Source organism: Pecten maximus, chromosome 9, assembly GCF_902652985.1.
Source record: "Pecten maximus chromosome 9, xPecMax1.1, whole genome shotgun sequence".
Taxonomy (NCBI): domain Eukaryota; kingdom Metazoa; phylum Mollusca; class Bivalvia; order Pectinida; family Pectinidae; genus Pecten; species Pecten maximus.
Window position 1 is genome coordinate 36,656,074 of NC_047023.1, and position 25,146 is coordinate 36,681,219.

The following is a 25,146-nucleotide window of genomic DNA, read 5'->3' on the forward strand; positions in this document are numbered from 1 at the left end:
TCATACAATATAACATGGACCAAACAATTCCTGATACCGTTGTATGAATGAGAGGAGGAGGACAATTTTTTTATAGCCTGAAAAATGGAGAAAAAAAATTGGCTCGCGTCTACGGTGCTCTTGCATTATCACTAAATTACATAATTTAGTGATAATGCAAGCACCGTAGGCGCGAGCCAAATTTTTTATACCTATACGGTATAGGCAAGGTTCTTAGATAGGAGATACAGTATATATAGACAAGGTTCTTAGATAGGAGATATACAGTATAGTCAAGGTTCTTAGATGGGAGATATACAGTATAGTCAAGGTTCTTAGATGGGAGATATACAGTATAGTCAAGGTTCTTAGATGGGAGATATACAGTATAGAAAAGGTTCTTAAATGGGAGATATACAGTATAGACAAGGTTCTTAGAAGTTATGTTCTCCCTCATTATATTCGTCCGAACATAAAGTAATTAATTTCAAATGAATAACAAACACATTAATGGGATTGCAGCTCGTTGCTCATTCGAAAAGCAAAGGTGTGTGAAAAAGATATTACGTTTAGATATTTGAATTCAAAGACACTGACAACTGTGTACTTAGTGGATCCTTTATGTATCCGTCCTTAGCTACGTCTGACTTCCATCGACCATGGGCCTTTAACAGACGAGCAGACACCTGCTGATTTGTCGACACCTCAGTCGCCCCACCACTCCTTAAACTATGTCAACCAAACTTCTTTCTGTCTAGGCCTATAGATGACAGAGCATCCAAAAGTAACTCCCTCGCCCTGGTGTACGATAAAGGTTTATTCAAATTACATAACTTATAACTGTTCGATTTTTTACAAGAAACAACTGCGCGAAAAATAAAAGCGTCAGGACCACAGGTGCCTGACTCGTTTTATAAAATAATAACATATAGAGTACATATAAATGAGAAAGGTTCTGAACTCCCCCGGCCCAGGCTTGAAATCTGATGTATTTATTTCTAAGTACCGTAGCTTCGGTTGTTTTGGGTGGATTTTTTCGAAGTAGGACTTAAATTGAAGAGAAATGGTCAATCTTTAAAATAAGCCATAACATGTTCTTGATTTCTCGATATTAGTTTACGAAATCGGGTGTGAAACTTCAAAATCCCCTCGATTTTGTTTAGTCGGACAAGTTGACGTAACGGGGTCACCACACTTTGACTCTATTGGACATAGCTTTAAATACGAAGTCCACGGGTTAATCAAGAGGTACGCTTCATCAGATCACCGAATACAACTATTACATACACTTACTTTATGTATACGAGCACCCTATCGACGGCCCCGGGACTTTTTATGCATACTGATAGCAGATTTTCCACTTGAGTAGCCATGTTGTGTCAGCCGCGGTAAATTTGAACAAGCATTCTGATTGGTTATAGAAAATGTGTTGAACCAATCAGAATGCTTGTTCAAATTTACCGCGGCTGACACAACATGGCTACTCAAGTGGAATATCTGCTATCAGTATGCATAAAAAGTCCCGGGGCCGTCGATAGGGTGCTCGTATACATAAAGTAAGTGTATGTAATAGTTGTATTCGGTGATCTGATGAAGCGTACCTCTTGATTAACCCGTGGACTTCGTATTTAAAGCTATGTCCAATAGAGTCAAAGTGTGGTGACCCCGTTACGTCAACTTGTCCGACTAAACAAAATCGAGGGGATTTTGAAGTTTCACACCCGATTTCGTAAACTAATATCGAGAAATCAAGAACATGTTATGGCTTATTTTAAAGATTGACCATTTCTCTTCAATTTAAGTCCTACTTCGAAAAAATCCACCCAAAACAACCGAAGCTACGGTACTTAGAAATAAATACATCAGATTTCAAGCCTGGGGGAGTTCAGAACCTTTCTCATTTAGATGTACTCTATATGTTATTATTTTATAAAACGAGTCAGGCACCTGTGGTCAGGACTTTCTGAAATGCCGGCTAGCTCTAAGTATCTACACATCCACAACACTGGACAAGTTACCTCCCCTGTCCTAGCGATAACAACCTTATTCCCTCTCCTATATATGTCCGTTTTACTGCGTTCAATGACAATACTCATGTATTCCTTAAAAACAATTATATGTTTAACTCTCAACTGTGCTATTTCGTTAAACCTTAGAAAACCTGCAAATCCTATCAAAAACATATTACACAATCTTAAATTTGGAAGATTAGTAAGGTCCGAACCGTACTTTGATATTATCTTCTTGATAATGTCCGAAGAAATGGGTTCCTTCTTTTGAACTTCCTTACACACCATACGCCTCGCTCCTTCCAATAACAGTAGAATTAATTTATCCTCGCAAGGATTAGATAGCAAATGTACGTCATGATATCTCTTAATACTGTCGTAAAAAGAGTTGATAACGGACTCCGATACGTTCATCTGGACCCGCGCACTAATAAAAACTGCTACTGTGGAAACTGCGGCCGGTAAACAACTTAAGCCTTTGGAATCACACCAGCTCCTGAATATCCTGAAATAAGTGTCATACTTCGAGTTGGTCCGTTCGCTTCTCCCTTTTCGTATAATAGAAGGAATTTGATGAGCGGCTGACTTGAACTCTGAATCATCCGAAGCCCGTATAGACTGTAATATAGCCCCAATTCCCCGGCCGTCCGTAACAGCACCTGAAGACTTCAGTGAGGCTCTCTGAATTGAAAAGAAAAATGCTCGATATGACAAGACATTCACTGAAAAGAAATCCACTTATACCAAAACATCTCGTTTCGACATGGTCGTTTTTTTTTGTTTTTTTTTTACAGTATCGTAATCGACTTCATTTCAGCATGGCTGTAATACAACATACAATGTACATATATATGTCGCCCCTCTGACTAGATTTCTTGTAGCATGGCTTATTTTATTATGTGTCATGTTTGTAGCCACTCACACAGAGACTGACCTTCATCTTCTCATGAAGAAATTGATTTTTAATGCCAGTACATTACTGTCAAATTTTCCATCTGTGAAAATACTGTTCACATCGGAACCAGAGACAAAAAAGTTTGACGGCTTGACAAATTCTATATGATCTTCTATGAATGTGTGAAAACATAATTTCTGCTCGTTCCAAATAATAGGCCAATATATAGCAGACACCCACTTGGGAACTATCAAAATCCATCTAGCCTTGCAAATCTGACAATGTACCAGAACTCTTGGTACTAAATAAGGAGGGGGCACAAGCCAATTCATACCCACGGACCAATCATATGCAAACGCATCAACACCAGATGTACATGGTACCCAAAACTTAGAATAAAATGTGTCAAGTTTCTAATTATTGCAATCAGCAAACCTGTCGCATGTACAGGGTCCCCATTTTCTATTTAGTAATGTAAACACATTATCGGATACCGACCAATCGTCAAAATCGAACATTTTACTGTACATATCTGCCTCAACGTTAAGCTCTCTGGGTACCCATTCGACCTCAAACTTAATGCTAAATTTTATACATTACTTGTAAACACTTAATGCTAACTTCTGCAAAGCCTCCACCATGCTACCTTTGCTAACTATCCTGACCACATTTTGATTATCTGTGTAAACTTTAACAAGTTTTACTGATAAAATACTGCCCAGCGAAAGCAAAACGATTTCTACGGTTCTTAACTCTCTCCAAGTAGAACTTTGTAATTTCTCCTCCTCATTCCACATTAAGTGTACTACATTCTTGTCAGAACCTACTGTGAAACCCGCACCGGCGAAACCACTCGCATCTGTAAACACTATACTTTCTGGTGTATTGTGTACCTTAGTAACGGGATTACTCGGAATACCCTCTAGACTCCCCAACCAAAAAGTTAGTTCATTTACTGCCGGAGATGATACCGAGAATACTCGATCCCACGAATCCCTGTGACAAACAAGCATAGACAAATGCCTTGTCATCAGCTGACAAATACTACCTAGAGCAGGTTTAAAGGATATTATCTTTCCTACTACCGAAGCTAAGTCTCTTGCCGTTAAACGGAATTTTTATGTTGAAAACTCTCAATCAGTCTTGAAACTACCTTTTTTCTAGGAATCTCTAAATTTCCAGTCTCCAAATTCCATAAGAAACCCAACCAAATGATTTGCTTAGTAGGAATGAACTGCGATTTTTCAAAATTTGCCACAAATCCTGAACTTAAGATAGAATCTCTAACGAACTGAGAAAAACGAGTACATTGAATTTTTCCCGCGCACTACCAACCATCATCTAAATATACCACAATGGGAATTCCATGCATACGCCAATATTTTACAAGTACGCGTACAACCTTGGTAAAAATGTGACCGGCTGAACTGAGGCCGAAAGGTAAAACAGTAAACTCGTAATAACTTGTATCATTCCCAGTTTTCCAACAAAACCCAAGAAATTTCTGATGTTCAGAATGAATATCAATATGATGATAGCCACTTTTGAGATCAAACTTGCACATATAAAAACCTTGCCGCGCATAATGTAATGCTTCGTTCACACCCTCAAATTTGACCTTCATCTTTTCGACATATTGATTAACGTGTCTCAAATCGAGAACTAATCTCTTTTTGCCTGTACTGTTGACAGAAACTGTTAAAGGATTGCAAACATAAGGACGATCGACTTGCTTTATACACCGAGCCTTTAGAAGTTCAGATATAGCTTCAACTACAAATTCAGAATTATTGATGGCAGATCGATTATTTTTCAAGATTTTTGGACATGGATCACTTTCAAATGGAATTCTGTAACGATCTTTTACAGTATTCAGAATAAAACTTGGAGCTTTTAGCACATCTTGCCAATATAAAACATGGTTTTTTTAACGTGACTTTACAGTAGTGTGACTTTTCTTAAACTCATAATCTCTAGTTTCAAAATACTCAACTTTATCAGCAAATGACGACCCTCGGTTGACCTCTGGAGCCTCCTCACTTCGATGCGAAGTTACTGAGGACGGGGACGGTAGGCTGCTGTGTGCCGAAAGCTCCACCGGCTGCTGAGGCTGCAGGCATGATCGCAGAGACGGGGCAATTCCTCGCGAAGTGTCCTGGTTGTCGGCAGTAGTAACAGAGCATGTGTTTAGACCTGTTGACGCTCTGTCCAGTTTGCTGTTCAAATGACCTGTTAAAGCCACGAAAAAAGTCATTTGGCACAAAATTACCCTGTTGACCCCTGCCAGCTGGTTTTCTATCGTAGGGCTTTCCCCGACTGACGTTCGCGCGCTTCCTAGTGCAGCACGTAACTTAATAGCGTCGTCATTGTCGTCAGCAAGAGGATGGTCCAAATACTCATGCACGGTATCCCAGCCATGGCGGTCGGCGATTTTTAACAGTTTATTTCGGTGTTTTAAGGCGTCGCACTCCTCCTTTAAAATCTTGCCGAAATCGTCAGAATGAAAAGAATTAAAGGCACTCTCCAACTTAGAAAGACCCGCTAACCTCTCCGTGTTAAAAGCAAACTGAAGTGTATGCCCTTCGTGCTTAAACTCGTAAGCTTTGGTCTCTAAATTCCCAACGGCCTGTGTGGCGGACGTACCTCGTACACTGTTTAAAATTTCCTGAGTCTGTTTTTGTAACACTTTTTGAAGAGTGGTACTAAATAATGAAACAGCGTCCTCGTTACTAACAATGTTAATATTATCACTGACGTTAGCACTAGGCTCCTCGTCTACATGTAGAACATTATCCTCATGGATAGAAAGCAAATCTTCTTCGGATTTAGTGCCCACATTAGCCATTCCAGCGGTGATAGGAGATATACAGTACAGTCAAGGTTCTTAGATAGGAGATATACAGTATAGGCAAGGTTCTTAAATGGGAGATATACAGCTTAGCCAAGGTTCTTAGATGGGAGATATACAGTATTGTCAAGGTTCTTACATAGGAGATATACAGTATAGACAATGTTCTTAGATGGGAGATATACAGTATAGTCAAGGTTCTTAGATGGGAGATATACAGTATAGTCAAGGTTCTTAGATGGGAGATATACAGTATAGGCAAGGTTCTTAGATGGGAGATTCACAGTATAGTCAAGGTTCTTAGATGGGAGATTCATAGTATAGTCAAGGTTCTTAGATGGGAGATACACAGTATAGGCAAGGCTCTTAGATAGGAGATACACAGTATAGGCAAGGATCTTAGATGGGAGATATACAGTATAGTCAAGGTTCTTAGATGGGAGATACACAGTTGAATATTTTCCGAAAAGGCAGTAAAAGTGTCAAATGTTGTTGTTTTTTTTTCGCTTCTGAACAAATTATTTTACTGGGTAACTGTATATTTATATATATATAGGCACTGCCTGTTGTCGAATCCTTTTGTTATCCTAATAAAAATTGTTGAAATCACAACATAAGTAAGGAGGGGTCTCCAAATAAATAGCTACAATAATATTAATATGAACATACAAAATGTATGAACAATAACAGATTTTGTTTCCGGGATGCAAAGTTTGCTGTGTTTTCTTTAGATGGAAGATTAGTAATTTTCGCGCTTAACGTTAAATATAAAATCTATCAGTGAAGTTGTGGATGAGGTGGAAAGTAAATCTACGTGTATCCGAACTGTATGGAAAGCTACTTTCGTTTTCTATTATTATTGACCAATAAGCGAGCGCGATAGATTGGTAGTGTGTTTTTCAGCCAATCAGAGCAAGGTGCTTAACGAGGTTCTTAGATCGTAAACGACACTACTATATACGTAAAGCGAAAACGGAAGTAGAATCTACATCGACTTCGGTTTACAGTATGTACAACCAGTCTCACTTCATGTTATATGTTTAAAATATACGTTCATGGTACTTTCATGATAAAATCAAATACATTTATGTGTATATCAATACACCAGAAAGTATTTATTGCCAGAAGTGTTTCTTAAACACCAATTTACACGGCTATCAATTGGTAACTGTAGATCTAACCACAGGGACACGTTACAATAATAATGTATGTATAAAATATGTGGGGGGTCGATATTGTTATGTTTATATCGACCCACCATATATTTTATACATACATTATTATTGTAACGTGTCCCTGTGATCTAACGTACATCAGCTGTACATTATACCTTCAACTTCAACTTCAATGTAGTACTCAGCAAAAACCGCAGTCGGTCATCACGCTGAGGGTGCGGACTATATACATGGGTGCAGTGTGGAGCCTTTTGTGCAGGTTAAAACTATTTACAATGTCTGATGTTTACACCTCTGATCTCTTGACTGCCGCCTTAAAGGTGTCCAGATTCTTGGTACATGCACAGGGGCATGTCTAGTTTTATATTACAAAAAAATAGTCAGAAATACCTATATATATTGACATATATAGGTATTTCTGACTATTTTTTGTAATATAAAACTAGACATGCCCCTGTGCTGTCACTGTAGAGAAGGTGGGGTGGTAGGCGACTGGCACTGCTACGTGGTGATGTATGATCTTGTGCATGAATATGATGTCTGTTGTCTTGCGTCTCTGCTCTAGTGTTTCCCATCTAAGGTCCCTGACCATCTGTGTTGTGCTGTCTGGTTTGTTGTAGTTGAGTGGTTTGTTGAGTACGAATCTTGCGACGTTTTTCTGTACCTGCTCTAGTTTCTTGATGTGTTAATTGTGTCGAGTGTGGGTTCCATGCTGTGGTGCTGTACTCAAGTTTTGGTCTGACTAGGCTTTTGTAGGCTCTTCCTTTTACTTGTAATGGGCAGTGTCTTAAATTCCTCTTCAAAAAACCTAGTGTCCTGTTTGCTTTGTTGATGGTGTTGTCTATGTGTATGTCGAATTTGAAGGTATCTACTAATTCTACTCCGAAGTATGGGTGGTGCTTCACTATCTCTAAGGTTTGTCCTGACATCTGGTAGTTGTAATGTTGGGTTGTGCTCTTGTTCGTGGCTTGCATTATGGCGCATTTCTTAATGTTGAATTCCATTTGCCATGTGTCTGCCCACTGACACAGTGTGTTGAGGTCGTGTTGTAGTTTTTCGTGGTCTGCTGGTGTGTTGATTGGTGTGTAGAGTACGCAGTCGTCGGTGAATAGTCTGATGGTGGAGTCAATGTGGTCTGCTATGTCATTGATGAATATTAAAAATAGTGTTGGTCCTAGAACTGTTCCCTGTGGTACCCCTGATGTGACTGGTGATGATGTTGATGTTCTCCCTTCTACTAAAACTTGTTGTGTCCTATCTGTCAGGAAGCTGTTTATCCATTTCTGTGTGGTCCCCTGTATCCCGTAGTGGTGTAGTTTTGATGAAAGGCATTGGTGTGCGACTTTGTCAAATGCCTTGGCAAAGTCGAGTATGGCGATGTCCACTTGTGTCTTGTTGTTGTTTATGTGCTTGGTGATGACGTCTGTTATGAGGAATAGTTGTGTTTCACAGGAGCGTTTTCGTCAGAATCCGTGTTGATTTTCGTGTAGGATGTTCTGTTTGTCTAGGTGGTCCATTATCTGTGAAACTATGATGTGTTCTAATATCTTCGAGGGTACTGATGTGAGTGAGACTGGTCTGTAGTTTGCGGGTTTTGCTCTGTTGCCTTTCTTGTATATGGGTACGATGTTTGCTTCTTTCCAGTCTGCGGGTATGGTCGTGGTGTCTAAGGATTTCTGATATAGTGCTGTGAGGATGTGTGCTGTGTCTGTTGAGGTTTCCTTTAGGATGCGTATGGGGATTTGGTCGGGTCCTGTGACTTTTCTGGGGTTGAGTCGATCGAGTGCCTTCTCTACACCTTGTTCACTGACTGTGATGTTCTCCATCGGTGTGTATATGCCGTCTCCCTTGTGTGGTATCGATGTGGTGTCCTCTGTGGTGAATACGGATGTGAATTGTCTGTTGAGTATGTCTGCTTTTTTCTGTGCTGTGTCTGCAATGATGCCGTCTGCTTTCAGTGTGCTGATCCCTGTGGTGTCCTGTTTCCTTGTTCTGATGTATTTCCAAAAGGATTTAGATGTGTTGTCTTTCTCTGGGTCTAGCATGTTGTTTAGGTAGTTCCAATATGTGTTGTGTAGTTTGTTCTTAATCTCTTTCCTGAGGCCTGAAATTTCTTCTTATCCTGATCTTCTCCATTCCTCCTGCTCTTGTTATATAGTCTTTGTTTCTTTCTTGTGAGTCTTCTGATTTCTCTCGTCATCCATGGTACATCTGTCCTCTGTCTTATTTTCTTCTTGGGAATATGTTCTTCTATACATCTCTTAATAGTTCCCTTCAGTTGTTTCCATATTTCGTCTACTGTCTGGTTCGGTGTGTTGTCCTGTTGTATCCTTAATTCGTGCATGTCTTTCCTAATCTGCTCCCAGTTTGCCTTGTTGTAGACTGGTACGTATCTGTTGTTCGGTTTTGCTGTGTGAGGTCTTGTGATGAATGTTGTTGAGAGGATATCATGGTCGGCTTTCCCTATGGGTGGTAGTGTTGTTAGCTCACCTGCCCGAAGGGCAAGTGAGCTTATGCCGTGGCGCGGCGTCCGTCGTCCGTCCGGCCGTCCGGCCGTCCGGCCGTCCGTCCGGCGTCAACTTTCCATTAAAGCAACTTCTTCTCAATAACCAAAAGGCCTAGAGACCTAATATTGGGCCTGTAGCATGCTGGGGTGAAGGGCTACCAAGTTTGTTCAAATGAATGACCTTGACCTTCATTCAAGGTCACAGGAGTCAAAAAGGCTAAAATCTTCAAACGACTTCTTCTCAACAACCAACAGTCCCAGGGAGTTGATATTGGGTCTGTAGCATGCTGGGGTAAAGGGCTACCAAGTTTGTTCAAATGAATGACCTTGACTTTCATTCAAGGTCACAGGAGTCAAAAAGGCTAAAAAAAAATTAGACGACTTCTTCTCAATAACCAAGAGTCCCAAGGACTTGATATTGGGTCTGTAGCATGCTGGGGTGAAGGGCTCCCAAGTTTGTTCAAATGAATGACCTTGACTTTCATTCAAGGTCACAGGAGTCAAAAAGGCTAAAATCTTTAAACGACTTCTTCTCAATAACCAAGAGTCCCAGGGAGTTGATATTGGGGCTGTAGCATGCTCGGGTGAAGGGCTACCAAGTTTGTTCAAATGAATGACCTTGACCGTCATTCAAGGTCACAGGAGTCAAAAAGGCTAAAATCTTAAACGACTTCTTCTCAATAACCAAGAGTCCCAAGGACTTGATATTGGGTCTGTAGCATGCTGGGGTGAAGGGCTCCAAGTTTGTTCAAATGAATGACCTTGACTTTCATTCAAGGTCACAGGAGTCAAAAGGCTAAAATCTTTTAAACGACTTCTTCTCAATACCAAGAGTCCCAGAGACCTAATATTGGTCTGTAGCATGCTGGGTGAAGGGCTACCAAGTTTGTTCAAATGAATGACCTTGACCGTTCATTCAAGGTCACAGGAGTCAAAAAGGCTAAAATCTTCAAACGACTTCTTCTCAATAACCAACAGTCCCAGGGAGTTGATATTGGGTCTGTAGCATGCTGGGATGAAGGGCTACCTAGTTTGTTCAAATGAATGGCCTTGACCTTCATTCAAGGTCACAGGGGCCAAAAAGGCTAAAATCTTTAAACGACTTCTTCTCGATAACCAACAGTCCCAGAGACCTAATATTTGGCCTGTAGCATGCTGGGGTAAAGAGCTACCAAGTTTGTTCAAATGAATGACCTTGACTTTCATTCAAGGTCACAGGAGTCAAAAAGGCTAAAATCTTTAAACGACTTCTTCTCAATAACCAAGAGTCCCAGAGACCTAATATTTGGCCTGTAGCATGCTGGGGTGAAGGGCTACCAAGTTTGTTCAAATGAATGACCTTGACTTTCATTCAAGGTCACAGGAGTCAAAAAGGCTTAAATCTTTAAACGACTTCTACTCAATAACCAAGAGTCCCAGAGAGTTGATATTGGGTCTGTAGCATGCTGGGGTAAAGGGCTACCAAGTTTGTTCAAATGAATGACCTTGACCTTCATTCAAGGTCACAGGGGTCAAAAAGGCTAAAATCTTTAAACAACTTCTTCTCAATAACCAAGAGTCCCAGGGAGTTGATATTGGGTCTGTAGCATGCTGGGGTGAAGGGCTACCAAGTTTGTTCAAATGAATGACCTTGACCTTCATTCAAGGTCACGTCGATCAAGTATGCTTAAATCTTTAAATGACTTTTAGTGAAAAGCCAAAGTGCAGAGAGACATTATATTGGTCCTGTAGCATGCTTTCAAATAACTGCAGGATCCATATATGAAAAGATCACTGCATTGCAGGTGAGCGATTTGGGCCCATTGGGCCCTTGTTTGTTTCATGACAAGGTTGGAGTGCGAGGTTAGAAGTAGGTCCAAAATTCTACCGTTCCTTGTTGGTAGTTGGTTTGTCTGTTCTATGTGGTGAGTATAGTAAGTAGTGCAGTAAGTATAACGTGTACAATGTACATGTTCATTATTAGATTGATTATTGTACGTTTATAAATAGAATGGGCATAGCATTTTTAAGAGGCATTACCGAGTGCAATGGCCGACACCATCAGGTGAAAACAGGTTATTTAGAAACCTTGCATCGAAACGTTTTCATACCAAATTACGTACATGTAGTTTTTCACAGCTGACAATAATAGTGGATAAAATAATGGGGAAATGTTGGCAAAAGTGAAATTTCTCGTTTTCATAATAAATTATTACATATTTTGCCGGTGTTCACGAGGCTGCAGTATTCTCGTTTCATGAAAGATAAATTATTTCCTTACCTTCACGTGTGTTATCCTGTACCTATGTCAACCTACCAAGTTTTTAGCTCACCTGGACCGAAGGTCCGGTGAGCTTATGTCATGGCGCAGCGACCGTCATCCGTCAACATTTGCTTCAAATCGCTACTAGTCAAAAAGTTTTTATGGGGCCCAATAGGGGAAATAGACGTAATTCATTTAAATCACTACTTCTCATAAAGTTATGAATGGATTTGAACCCAATTTGGTCAGAAACATCCTTGGGGGAAGGAGAACAGATTTTGCATAAATGGTGACTCTGACCCCAAAGGGGCCAAAGGGGCGGAGCCCAATAGGGGAAATAGCGGTAATTCCTTTAAATCGCTACTAGTCATAAAGTTTTGAATGTATTTGAACCCAATTTGGTCAGAAACATCCTTGGGGGAAGGGAAACAGATTTTGCATAAATGATGGCTCTTACCCCAAAGGTGCCGAAAGAGCGGGGCCCAATATGGGAAATAGAGGTAATTCCTTTAAATCGCTACTAGTTATTAAGTTATGAATGGATTTGAACCCAATTTGGTCAGTAACATCCTTGGGGGAAGGGGAACAGATTTTGCATAAATGGTGACTCTGACCCCGAGGGGCCAAAGGGGCGGGGCCCAATAGGGGAAATAGAGTAATTCCTTTAAATTGCTACTAGTCATCAAGTTATGAATGGATTTAAACCCAATTTGGTCAGAAACATCGTTTAGGGAACGGGAACAGATTTTGCATAAATGGTGGCTCTGACCCCAAAGGGGCCAAAGGGGCCAAAGGGGCCAAAGGGGCGGGGTCCAATAGGGGAAATAGAGGTAATTCATTTAAATCAATACTTCTCATAAAGTTATGAATGGATTTGAACCCAATTTGGTCAGAAACATCCTTGGGGGAAGGAGAACAGATTTTGCATAAATGGTGACTCTGACCCCAAAGGGGCCAAAGGGGCGGGGGCCAATAGGGGAAATAGAGGTAATTCCTTTAAATCGCTACTATAGTCATAAAGTTTTGGAATGGATTTGAACCCAATTTGGTCAGAAACATCCTTGGGGGAAGGGAAACAGTTTTTGCATAAATGGTGGCTCTTACCCCAAAGGTGCCGAAGGAGCGGGGCCCAATATGGGAAATAAAGGTAATTCCTTTAAATCGCTACTAGTTATTAAGTTATGAATGGATTTGAACCCAATTTGGTCAGAAACATCCTTGGGGGAAGGGGAACAGATTTTACATAAATGGTGACTCTGACCCCAAAGGGGCAAAAGGGGCGGGGCCCAATAGGGGAAATAGCGGTAATTCCTTTAAATCGCTACTAGTCATAAAGTGATGAATGCATTTTCTAAAAACAATTCTTGAAGTCTTTCAGACCTTAGAGAGTCTGGACTTCATTAATCTTTAAAGCAGTTTGGATTCCCACACTATAACCATATATAGCATTGTTTGAGATTTACAAATAAAACAAATTGAATATGAACATTATTTTGACATTTGGTCTAATCCAACCAGGTGAGCGATACAGACCCCATGGGCCTTTTGTTTTGGAGAAACCTGGCGAGAAACATCACAAAACAACATTCATTTTCATGTCCACAATGTCCAAATCAGCAGCTGAGATGACAAGGCTTTGTATCCACTGAGAGTCATTACTCCTGTCAATAGATAGCATCTGAGTTATATGAAGGTGAGCTCATGCATGCATGCACATGCTACAGGTGTTTCATTCATACCCAGAAAGCCTTGTCATCTCAGCTACTGAGGTACTCCTATACCTATATGAGGTTTTATTCCACCTGATTACATTGGTGGATATTACATGACAGCCTGTCAGAAGTTTCCTGTCGTGTTGATTAACTTTTAATTTTATTGTAGTACTACTGAGGTATCAAGGTATTAAATATACATGTATTTTATTATTATTATTAATCAATTCAAAATTACAGATGCAGTTCATTTGTTTTGACTCTAATGAGAATCACTGCATCAATTATTTGTGTATGCTGCAGGATACTGAAGAGGGGAACAATGGATGAGAGATATAATATTTGCTCACACAGAAGAAGGCTGTTTGTCTCTATAGTAAACACAGAATTTGATGTGGAAGGATATTCTCAACTTCAGCATTCAGCTACCAACAAGAACTTTTACCCATTTATTGATAAATTTGGATTTTCACATTTGCCAGGGAATGATAAAGATTTTGAACATGTACACAAGAATGTGTCATACTCTGGCTTTGACCAAATCATTCGTACAGGTATGTTGTTAAGAATATTTCTGTATTAAAAAGGTAATGTGCTTCACTGGAACATTACACAGACAAATTAAAAAGTATGTAAGTGTTTTAAAATTTGAACTTTTAGAGGTAAGCTAATTTATCATTAGCATCAATAGTGGTATTCATTGTACCTATACTTTTAAAATACTGTATGCTAACTTATATGTAACTTTTGGTGTAATAAATAACCATTTTGGGATTCTAAATTAATGTGAATTTTATTTTTTTTATACAGGAATAATTGTGCCATTTTATTTGGTTGTTTGAGAATTTGTCAAGACACCGCCTATAGCGTGCTGCATCCATGTACACGAGACTGGCCCACATACATCCAATATACACAAAATATACATTGAATATGTCAACATTTTCTAAAACAAAAATCAATTTCCTCCCCTTGGTATGTATATATATAGTCTGTAGTGATGGCTAGTGTACACCACAATTTATCAATGTACATGTATATATACTCTGTAGTGATGGCTTGTGTACACCACAATTTATCAATGTACATGTATATATACTCTGTAGTGATGGCTTGTGTACACCACAATTTATCAATGTACATGTATATATACTCTGTAGTGATGGCTTGTGTACACCACAATTTATCAATGTACATGTATATATACTCTGTAGTGATAGCTAGTGTACACGTGATCAATGTACATGTATATATATACTCTCTAGTGTACACCACAATTTAAAAAACAAATGCACTACAAGATCTTGTACAAAGCTTTTGACAACTGACCCAATTCTTCTTAAGATCCAACATGGTGATGTAGCTTGTTTATTGTTTAACATTTTTAGGTCATCTGACCCGAAGGGTCAGGATGACCTATAGTCATCATGCTTCGTCCGTCGTCGTGCGCCGTCCGCCGTGCGCCGTGCGCCGTCCGCCGTGCGTAAACTTTTCACATTTCAAACTTCTTCTCAAGTTCCATCAGTGGGATTGAGTTGAAATTTGCCTGAAATGATGCTGGGATGGTCCTGACTAAGTGTTGTTATTTTTCGGGTCAGTCTGAAATCCAAGATGGCCGCCACAGCCGCCATTTTGAAAACACATTTGAAACTTCTTCTCAAGTTCCACTGGTGAGATTGAGCTTAAACTTGCCTGAAAGTATCCTGGGATGGTCCTGAGGAAGTGTTGTTATTTTTCGGGTCGGTCAGAAATCCAAGATGGCCGCCATGGCAACCATCTTGAAAAACACATTTTAAACTTCTTCTCCAGTTCCACTGGTGCCATTGAGGTGGAAATTAGTGAGGATGTTAAGGAAGGAGAGCCAACAAAGTGTTGTTATTTTTTGGCCCCGTAAAAACTTCGACATGGCAGCCATGGCGGCCATTTTGTAAAATGATTGCGCAATCATGGTTCTTCTAAACAACACCTATTTAAAACTTCTTCTCAAATTCCACCAGTGGGATTCAGCTCTTACTTCAGATCCTGAGATGGTCCTGAGGAAGTGTTGTTATTTTTCGGGTCGGTCCGAAATCCAAGATGGCCTCCATAGCCGCCATCTTGAAAAACACATTTAAACTTCTTCTCCAGTTCCACTGGTGCCATTGAGGTGGAAATTGGTGAGGATGTTAAGGAAGGAGGGCCAACAAAGTGTTGTTAATTTTTCGGCCTCGTAAAAACTTTGACATGGCAGCAATGGCGGCCATTTGTAACATGATTACGCAATCATGGTTTTCCTGAACAACACCTATTTCAAACTTCTTCTCAAATTCCACCGGTGGGATTCAGCTGTAACTTACCAGAAATTATCCTTAGATGGTCCAGACCAAGTGTTATTATTTATTGGGTCGGTCAGAAATCCAAGATGGCCACCATGGCCAACAGTGCCACTATATACTTGCTACAGAGAATGCATACTACAATAATATAAGGGTTTTAATTTAGAGTCAGATGACCGTTAAGGCCCCTGGGCCTCTTGTAATATTTTGTATTTTGTTTTCTTTTTCTAGCAAGAGTCAGTTAACAGAAACCATAACTGCATGCGATTTATTAGTAGTCCCCTTAGCAACAAAAAGTTGAAATTACAGCTGTTTTGAAACTATGCTAGAATATCATTTGTATCCTTCCATTAGGAATAGATTTAGCCGATTGTGCCAGTTTTAGGTTCTTTTCAGCAAAATTAAAATTTCAATGGGCCTTTGCACTGTAATTTCAATTGCAAAATTCCAGTCGACCATTTTTCTGTTCAATGAACATAGCATTCTTTGGTTTTTTTTTTAGTGAATCTAAAGCAGTCGGAGTACAGCTGCCTAGCTGTTTCAATCAGCTCCCATGGTAAAATGGAAGAGGAAAATGGAAGGATCTGTCACAAATTGTTATGTAGTGAACCTAAACCAAATGAAAAGGAGAACAGATGGATTTCCACATCTTACCTTATTGGACAATTCAGGAAATGTTTACCTGATTCATGCCCTATGATAATTCTGATCCAGGTATATTTTGTATTATATTTTCTACATTTTCATGTCAATGCATGTTTGTGTTTATCAAATGTTACATGTATATACAGAACCATTTATGTGTTGGGATGGATACTTCAGGATCATGAAATAGTCTTAAGTCTTAGATTAGACTAAGGGGGCCGCGGTGGCCGAGTGGTTAAGGTGTACCGACACTTTATTACTAGCCCTCCACCACTGGGTTGCGAGTTCGAAACCTACGTGGAGCAGTTGCCAGGTACTGACCGTAGGCTGGTGGTTTTTCTCTGGGTACTCCGGCTTTTCTCCACCTCCAAAACCTGGCACGTCCTTAAATGACCCTGGCTGTTAATAGGACGTTAAACAAAAACAAACTAAATAGATTAGGCTAAATATGCACTTAAATTTTAGATTTTAATTAACTTAGCTAAAACCATGCACAGTATTATGCTGATCATGAAAAGTGCTAAGCATATGTAGCTTAGCTCATGTTTAACTTGCCTGGGTAAGTCAAAATGTATCAGTATTATGACAATTAAACGCACTGAAACCATGCATACGTTTTCATGGTGCGCAGCAGTAGACCATGTTATATATATGGAACGGTGCTTTAGAACAGTTGCACTAAGAACTATTTAATCAATTGCCTTTTACCTGTAAGACTTTCCTCAAATGTTTGCTTCAAGCCTTTTTATAGATTCAACATAAATTCGAGCAGAACGAGATACAATGTCTCACAATAACTTACATTGGGTAATGCATCACATGGCATTGAAATGATTTTGACCGGTAATGTCAAGTGACAAATTAGTCAAAACAATGTCGCAAGCTGTTTTGGAAAAAAACAGGTATTTATTGATGTTTATTAACAGGGTTGCCATTTGGGGGATACTTTAGGTTCGATTTTTCATCTGTACTGTATATCTATATATGTATGTAACACGAAAGTTTGTCCATAATATATAGCTAGCAGGGACCAGTAGGAGACATGTTTTGCTTTGAAAATACTGAGTATGCTTGGTATAAAATTTTACCATTAACTTGCCTTTCACTTAGGTGATTGGGGTTCGATTCCCCTATCGGAGGTGATTGGGGTTCGATTCCCCTATCGGAGGTGATTGGGGTTCGATTCCCCTATCGGAGGTGATTGGGGTTCGATTCCCCTATCGGAGGTGAAAAGCGTGCTTTCAGGCCAACAAGAGTGATTAATATAATTGTTAATATCATAATAACATAATAAATAAAGTATTCATATTAATAAAAGAATCATTAATTATATTAATAAGTCAATTGATATTAATTAGTCATTTTTATGATTAATATATGAACCATACTTTTTAGACCATCTGCATGGTGACCCAAAAGGTCAGGATGACCTATAGCCACCGTTCACTGTGCTCTCTCTCCGACACTGTGCGTCGTTAGACTTTTACTTTCAAAACGCTATTATACTCCTACTTAACCCAATAGCGGATTACTTTGCTTTTCTATGCCTTTGTACAGTAGCATACACATGCATTCTTGTGTAAGCAGTTGGTGTCTTAGACTTTAATATTTATGTGTGTGATTTCTAACTATATAATTATATACCTGACATTACCCTTTCCTCAGAAGAAATATTATCCATCATCTTGGCTCACTGTAACCTAATCCGAATGTTTGTTTCTGATATTTTATTGGTTCTTAAAAATCTGGTATGGGCCATTAGTATATATTTAGCGCACCTGCCCGAAGGGCAAGTGAGCTTATGCCGTTGTGCGGCGTCTGTCGTCCACCCGTCCGGCCGTCCGGCCGTCTGGCGTCAACTTTTTCATTTAAACAACTTCTTCTCAATAACCAAGAGGCCCAGGGACTTGATATTGAGCCTGTAGCATGCTGGGGTGAAGTGCTACAAAGTTTGTTCAAATAAATAACTTTGACCTTCATTCAAGGTCACATTGGTCAAATAGGCTATAATCTTCAAATGACTTCCTTTTAATAACCAAGAGGCCCAGGGACTTGATATTAGGCTTTTAGCATGCTGGGGTGAAGGGCTACCAAGTTTGTTCAAATGAATGACCTTGACCTACATTCAAGGTCACAGGGCTGAAATCGGCTTAATTCTGTAAACAATAATTTTTCAATAGCCAAGAGCCTCCGAGACCTGATATTAGGCCAATAGAATGCTGGAATGAAGGACTAGAAAATTTATTAATATGAATAAACCTAGATGTAGTACTATGATATTTGAATAAAGAAGTAGTCAGCATAGTATCTGTAGAAATGACCTCAATCAACTTCAAAGTTGCTGTAGAGCCAGGTGAGCAATAGAGTCCCATTGGGCCTCTTGTACCATGATACATTTATTCCTCTCCTATCCAACCACATCCTCACCTTCATTACACTATTACCTCCCCTTTTCCACTATACTTAGGTGAATATAGCACAACGTGTTATGATATGTACTACAATATTCTTGTACATATTGACGACTTCTTCTTGACCCTATCCAGAAATGAATATTTACATTTCTCTAAAGGTTATCCTCCGTAACCTGAAGGCCTAATTATGTCCTTATCTTTACTGTTTCCATATCAATCTAATTAAACTGAAACTATCATCACTCGTGTTAATTATACATATGTATGCTCTGGTCTGTATTTGTGAATTATATCTTTTATTTGTGTTAATTGTAACATATGCATTACATTCATTATTAATTGAACTTAAAAGGGTACATGATTGTAAACTTTACATCAAATGCGAAACAAGATACAGTTGTATCGACTTATGTCAATCACTCTTATTGGCTGGGATGGAAGCATGCAAGGGGTCTTACTGTGGGAGGAAACCAGAGTACACGGGCAAAACCCACGTGGTCAGGCAGGTGACCCTATGCCTTTCCACGTCCAATCAAGGAATCAAACCCTGGCTGCCTAGGTGAAAAGCAGGTGTGTTACCACTGTGCGACCTGACCATACCCTATGTCAATAGCAACAAACTATAGTAACTGGTTTCCTTGTCTTTATTGATGTGATCTACTGGTTTCTCCTAAACAGCACAATTAAGTCCAATAATTATACTGGGATGAAGGGCAACCATGATGTATACCTATAGGTTGATGTGATGTAGGGGAAAGTCATGCTATGTTTGTAAATTGTTGGGATGTAGGGGAAGGTCATGCTATGTTTGTAAATTGTTGGGATGAAGGACAATCATGATATTATGCCTATATATAGAAGATCTTAAGGGATGCAGCTGGTATTTCATAGCTAGATTGTGCTCAGATCCTAAAATTTTGCTTCATACAATGGAACTACACAGCTAACATAATTATGTATGTGATTATGATAAGAGTGACCACTACTACAGGATCAGTGCATTCATGGTTTTGATGAAAATGTTTGATATAGCTGGTCTTAAGATTGGCTGACAGTATATAGCAGGAATTTCTGCTGATATCTAACAAATATAGGGGTGTGTTTGATACATGTATTATTGTCATTCTTCTGCCAGGCTTGCAGAGGAGATTAAAGAGGACCGTGGTGTGGATTTTTATCAGACTAGGACACTAGAACCCAGTCCAGGTAGGATTATTAACTCTTCCTTTACAAATGAAATATTTCCTGTGATAAAAATTGTAAGCCAAAGTGAACCAAAATAAAATTATTGGACGCTTATACTTAAACAAGTGGTGCAACCTGAAGTCTTTAAGGTAAATTTATTAGTATGTATTCAAATGACTTCTCTTGAAGCTTAGGCATTGGACATCCTTCAAGGTGTTGTCCATGGGCAAGACATTTGACCCTGTGGTGCTTTGATACTGGACATTTTTGGCCACATTAAGCTATTAAGATTATTGTTATGATATATAGTTTAATGAAGGAAAGTAACTCGGAATGCCTTTTTGTGTTATGATCAGTTAGGTATTCACAAGCTACTATAAGGAAACTTTGCCTCAACATTACCCTGGCTGTTCACCAGGGTATTTGATTAACCCACACCGCAATAACTGGTGTGTTAATGTAGTGTTGGGCATTGGTTCACATCTAATCCAATAACTAAGGGCTATATTCCAGTGAAATATTTACCCAACTGGAGGACTGCAGGTTTATCAAAGATAGAACCAAACAAGCAATTTCCCTGGTAAGGCAAAGTTTCAAATGACCTATTCTAATGGCCTTTTGTCTGCCAACTGTTGTCCCTTGTGTGTTGTCCATTCGTAAATAATTCGCATTAGAACTCTCCTAATTAAGCAAGAGGTCCAGAGACCTGATATAGTACCTGTAGCATACAAGGATGAAAGTCTATCATAATTGTTGAATCAATGACCTTGATGTTCAGTTAAGGTCACAGGGAAGAAATATACTTAAATCTTTTAAACGCCTTTTTCCTCTTGAGAAGCAATACAATTAATCCTGATGTTTGGCCTGTAGCATGCTGGAGTGAACAATTGGTCCTCAAATTGAAGGTCACGGAAACAAGTCTGCCAAAATATATCAAACCCAGGCGCATGACCATTAAGGCCCATGGGCCTCTTGCTTATGATAAGCCACATTTTCTCAAATACCAACCATATTGACATAAATATTCATATTTACCTAAAGTCATTCTGTAGGGTATACTGTATAACATTAAACATTCCTTGTGTATAAACTTTCATTGTTTTTGTGGTAGAACTACGGATATCAATACAACATATATTGTATGTGTTATTGTTACATTATTGTTGCTTGAGCTTTCTATGAAAGTTGTACCCACAAAATAATTCTTATGTTCCAAACCACAAAAGAAAGAACAATATATATGGCCTTTTTATGTTACAAATATTGGCTTAAAAAGAAAGTAAGAATTTATGCAATACTGATAATGCCAACTATTTATATAACATTCACAGAAAGGATCAATTTTACCTACTTGCTTTTTCGTTGAAGAAACTGACAGTGGCATAGTATCAATGAGCTTGACCGAACTAACAGATTCGGAACAAAACCAAGATAATTCAGACAAGTCGACAGGGAATATGGGACCTAAACAAGGGGGCCTAACAGATTCTTCTCCAAACACACCATCATCATCACAGGTCTGTTTATGATGTGTACCAAACTATACGCTATGTATATTGTCATATATCCACTATATGTTTTGGGCTAATTAAGTTAATGCCCTGCATTTGTGGTCTGTTGTCATCCATAATCAGAGGTGAAAGTTGCTCTGTCTAAGGTCAGTGTCAAATCATTTCACTGATGAACATTATGTTATGACATAATGAAGCAGAGTTGGTCAGAATTAAACAATTTAGGGTCATTTGGTCAGAGGTAAAAGTCTTCACATCAAATATCAAGGTCAGATTTTGTACCATTTCACTGAAAAATATTTTGTCATGACATGATGAGGCAAAAGTTGTTCAGAATTAAACAAGAGTCAACCAACCAAAGCACAAGGTCATGATGTCAGATCAAGGTCGCTGGGTCAGTATTGAACATTTTATTTTAATTGTTTAGTCATTATGAAGAAATTAATCAATGAGTCAGTTAATGAAAGGTCAATTGTTATTTTTAGGTGTTGTGAAACATTAACTTGGTCATTGCCAAATTTTGCTATAACAAATTAATTCAGAACTCTCGGGGGAATCAAAATGTTCCTTGTTTAATGATAAATCCTGATGAGTCCAGGATGGGACCGGAAATATTTTTTCCCAAAAAAAGCTTAAAACTCTCTCTACAATGATTTCACTATGTGAAGTATTTGTTTGTGATTCAGTAATATGATTCACGCTTTTATATGTTTGAAGACATTTGTTGAGTTTAAATAAAGTATAGACATTTCTGACAAACAGCTTAAATCGTACACATTGACCTGTTTTATCGACGAGTATTCTGAACTGTTTTGAGTATTTTCTGTGCAAATTATTACGCTTGCTTCCTGGTTTGTGCGAGGGGAGGTAACTCTTATACACTCTAGTTGATGGAACATTGGAAAGTCACCTCAAGACCTTGGGTTGATAAAAATGGCCCTCATCCATCGAATATTGTTTTTTGTCTCAGATTTTCCAATTGGAAATCGATTAGTGAAATCTGCGATTGTTTTCATATTCAATACTCAAAATGAAAGAAGAATACTTACGATTAGTTCCTCATTTCCGAGAAATAGGCCACAATAAAATTGCTGTGCTGGTTGATTTGGTTGAAGTAATTATGAGGCGAAACTTAACGTTAGCTTGTTTTCCGCAACAGAGATTCCGATAGCAATATGAGGTTGCATGTTTTGAATTATTCTATAGTGATATATTCTATATCATGCACAGCACCTATTAGTGGCCTTGACACTTTAATTTTTTTTGCTTACCTTGTGCATCACAGACTTTAGGGCATACAATAACTGTGTAAGACTTTGTGGCCAACAAAAAAAGCAAGTGTGGTGTGAATGAAATGTCTTAAGATAATGTATATCATGGCTTTGAATTTCTGGGTTCAGTAAGGTCTGTTCATCCAATACCAGTGATTGCTGAAAGATAGTACTATGTACTCATCCTCAAATCTTCTAATGGTTCATATTGTATGAAAGTTTGGGGAGGGCTTAATTTGTGAAACACTGTTTGCTTACTATATGATAAAAGACTGCTGAGCCTACAAAAATAAAGAAGGAGCATATTTCCAGGGAAGTGGTACAAAATGGTCACTTCAACAACACAAATAATCAATTTACGGTAATGGTTTTTCAATTGATAATTATTCCTTTTATGTCAGGTTGAAGAGAACCAGGAAAATATTGATCGAATAGCAACCTGAGGGTGGGTCAGAAAATTGCTCATTTTCTGTATGTAAGAAGTTCAGACAAATTTGCATAGCAATATAATCAGAAAATTTGGACTTGGGTTCCAGCTGAGTTGAAAAGATTAGCAATTTGCTCTGAAGAAAATTCAGGCTTGCAGTCACTCAGCGCAGCCTGACAGTGTGTTACTCTATTTCATTATTACTTGTTGTAGACTTAGAGAATGTGTTTTAAATCCATGGTCAAAGGGTATGATTTATTTTAAAAATAATATTACAATTGTTTCAATATTGTTTAATACTTGATCATTTAAATACATACAACAAGGAAGATAAATATTGAATCATAGTGATGCTTACATGCCTGTATTTAAAGAATAATGTCATATACATGTATATAACTTGAAAGATGGATTTTATGCATTTTATTAGAATCTGTTTGGATTTTTGAATTAATTTGTTTCAAAAATAAATTTGTTGCAAAATAGACATGCCCCATGCCACTTGAATAAACCAAAGGAATGCTGTTTGTTTAATGTACGTACTGTTGTTCATACTTCTCCACAGGATGAAGTTCAGTCATCATATGACGACTTTGTTGCGATGGAAATGTGTCCTCTTCATAGTGTTGTGGCATTTTCAAGTGCAGAAGGTAAATATGACGCATTTGTCTCTGATGAATGCAGCCACAATACTTTACACTTATCTACACCCCTGGAATATGTCACAGCAAAAGCCTCCGAGCCAATCAAAATGTGATTGATATTGTTTGCTCAGCAACTTTTTGGTCATACAAAACATGTCTACTGGCTTGCATAGAGAGGCTTATTATGTATGTCACACCTGTATACTGTGTGTATGTCACACCTGTATACTGTGTGTATGTCACACCTGTATACTGTGTGTATGTCTGTATACTGTGTGTATGTCACCTGTATACTGTGTGTATATCACACATGTATACTGTGTGTATGTCTGTATACTGTGTGTATGTCTGTTTACTGTGTGTATGTCTGTATACTGTGTGTATGTCACACCTGTATACTGTGTGTATGTCTGTTTACTGTGTGTATGTCACACCTGTATACTGTGTGTATGTCTGTTTACTGTGTGTATGTCACACCTGTATACTGTGTGTATGTCACTCCTGTATACTGTGTGTATGTCTGTATACTGTGTGTATGTCTGTATACTGTGTGTATGTCTGTTTACTGTGTGTATGTCACACCTGTATACTGTGTGTATGTCTGTTTACTGTGTGTATGTCTGTATACTGTGTGTATGTCACACCTGTATACTATGTGTATGTCTGTATACTGTGTGTATGTCACACCTGTATACTATGTGTATGTCTGTTTACTGTGTGTATGTCTGTATACTATGTGTATGTCACACCTGTATACTGTGTGTATGTCACACCTGTATACTGTGTGTATGTCTGTTTACTGTGTGTATGTCACACCTGTATACTGTGTGTATGTCACACCTGTATACTGTGTGTATGTCACACCTGTAGTGTATACTGTGTGTATGTCACACCGGTATACTATGTGTATGTCTGTTTACTGTGTGTATGTCACACCTGTATACTGTGTGTATGTCACACCTGTATACTGTATGTATGTCACACCTGTATACTGTGTGTATGTCACACCTATATACTGTGTGTATGTCACACCTGTATACTGTGTGTATGTCTGTATACTGTGTGTATGTCACACCTGTATACTGTGTGTATGTCTGTATACTGTGTGTATGTCACACCTGTATACTCTGTGTATGTCTGTTTACTATGTGTATGTCTGTATACTATGTGTATGTCTGTATACTATGTGTATGTCTGTATACTGTGTGTATGTCACACCTGTATACTGTCTGTATGTCACACCTGTATACTATGTGTATGTCTGTATACTATGTGTATGTCTGTATACTATGTGTATGTCTGTATACTGTGTGTATGTCTGTTTACTGTGTGTATGTCACACCTGTATACTATGTGTATGTCACACCT

General features: G+C 38.7%; 1 long non-coding RNA gene across 5 annotated transcripts in view; it reads left to right on the forward strand.

Moving 5' to 3' along the window:
- Window positions 1-1,492: 1,492 nt before the first annotated feature.
- Window positions 1,493-25,146, forward strand: part of LOC117333833 — a 34,314-nt gene continuing 10,660 nt past the window's right edge. The window contains exons 1-7 of one of the 5 annotated variants that reach the window (XR_004534014.1): window positions 6,689-6,737; window positions 13,670-13,920; window positions 14,177-14,341; window positions 16,184-16,395; window positions 19,876-19,946; window positions 21,294-21,442; window positions 23,700-23,784. This is a non-coding gene — a long non-coding RNA (uncharacterized LOC117333833). Of the gene's footprint in view, window positions 1,536-6,688; window positions 6,738-7,045; window positions 7,166-13,203; window positions 13,348-13,669; window positions 13,921-14,176; window positions 14,342-16,183; window positions 16,396-19,875; window positions 19,947-21,293; window positions 21,443-23,699; window positions 23,785-25,146 lie in introns of those variants that run through there. The other 4 variants (XR_004534015.1, XR_004534011.1, XR_004534012.1 and 1 more) reach the window with 4 other exon arrangements.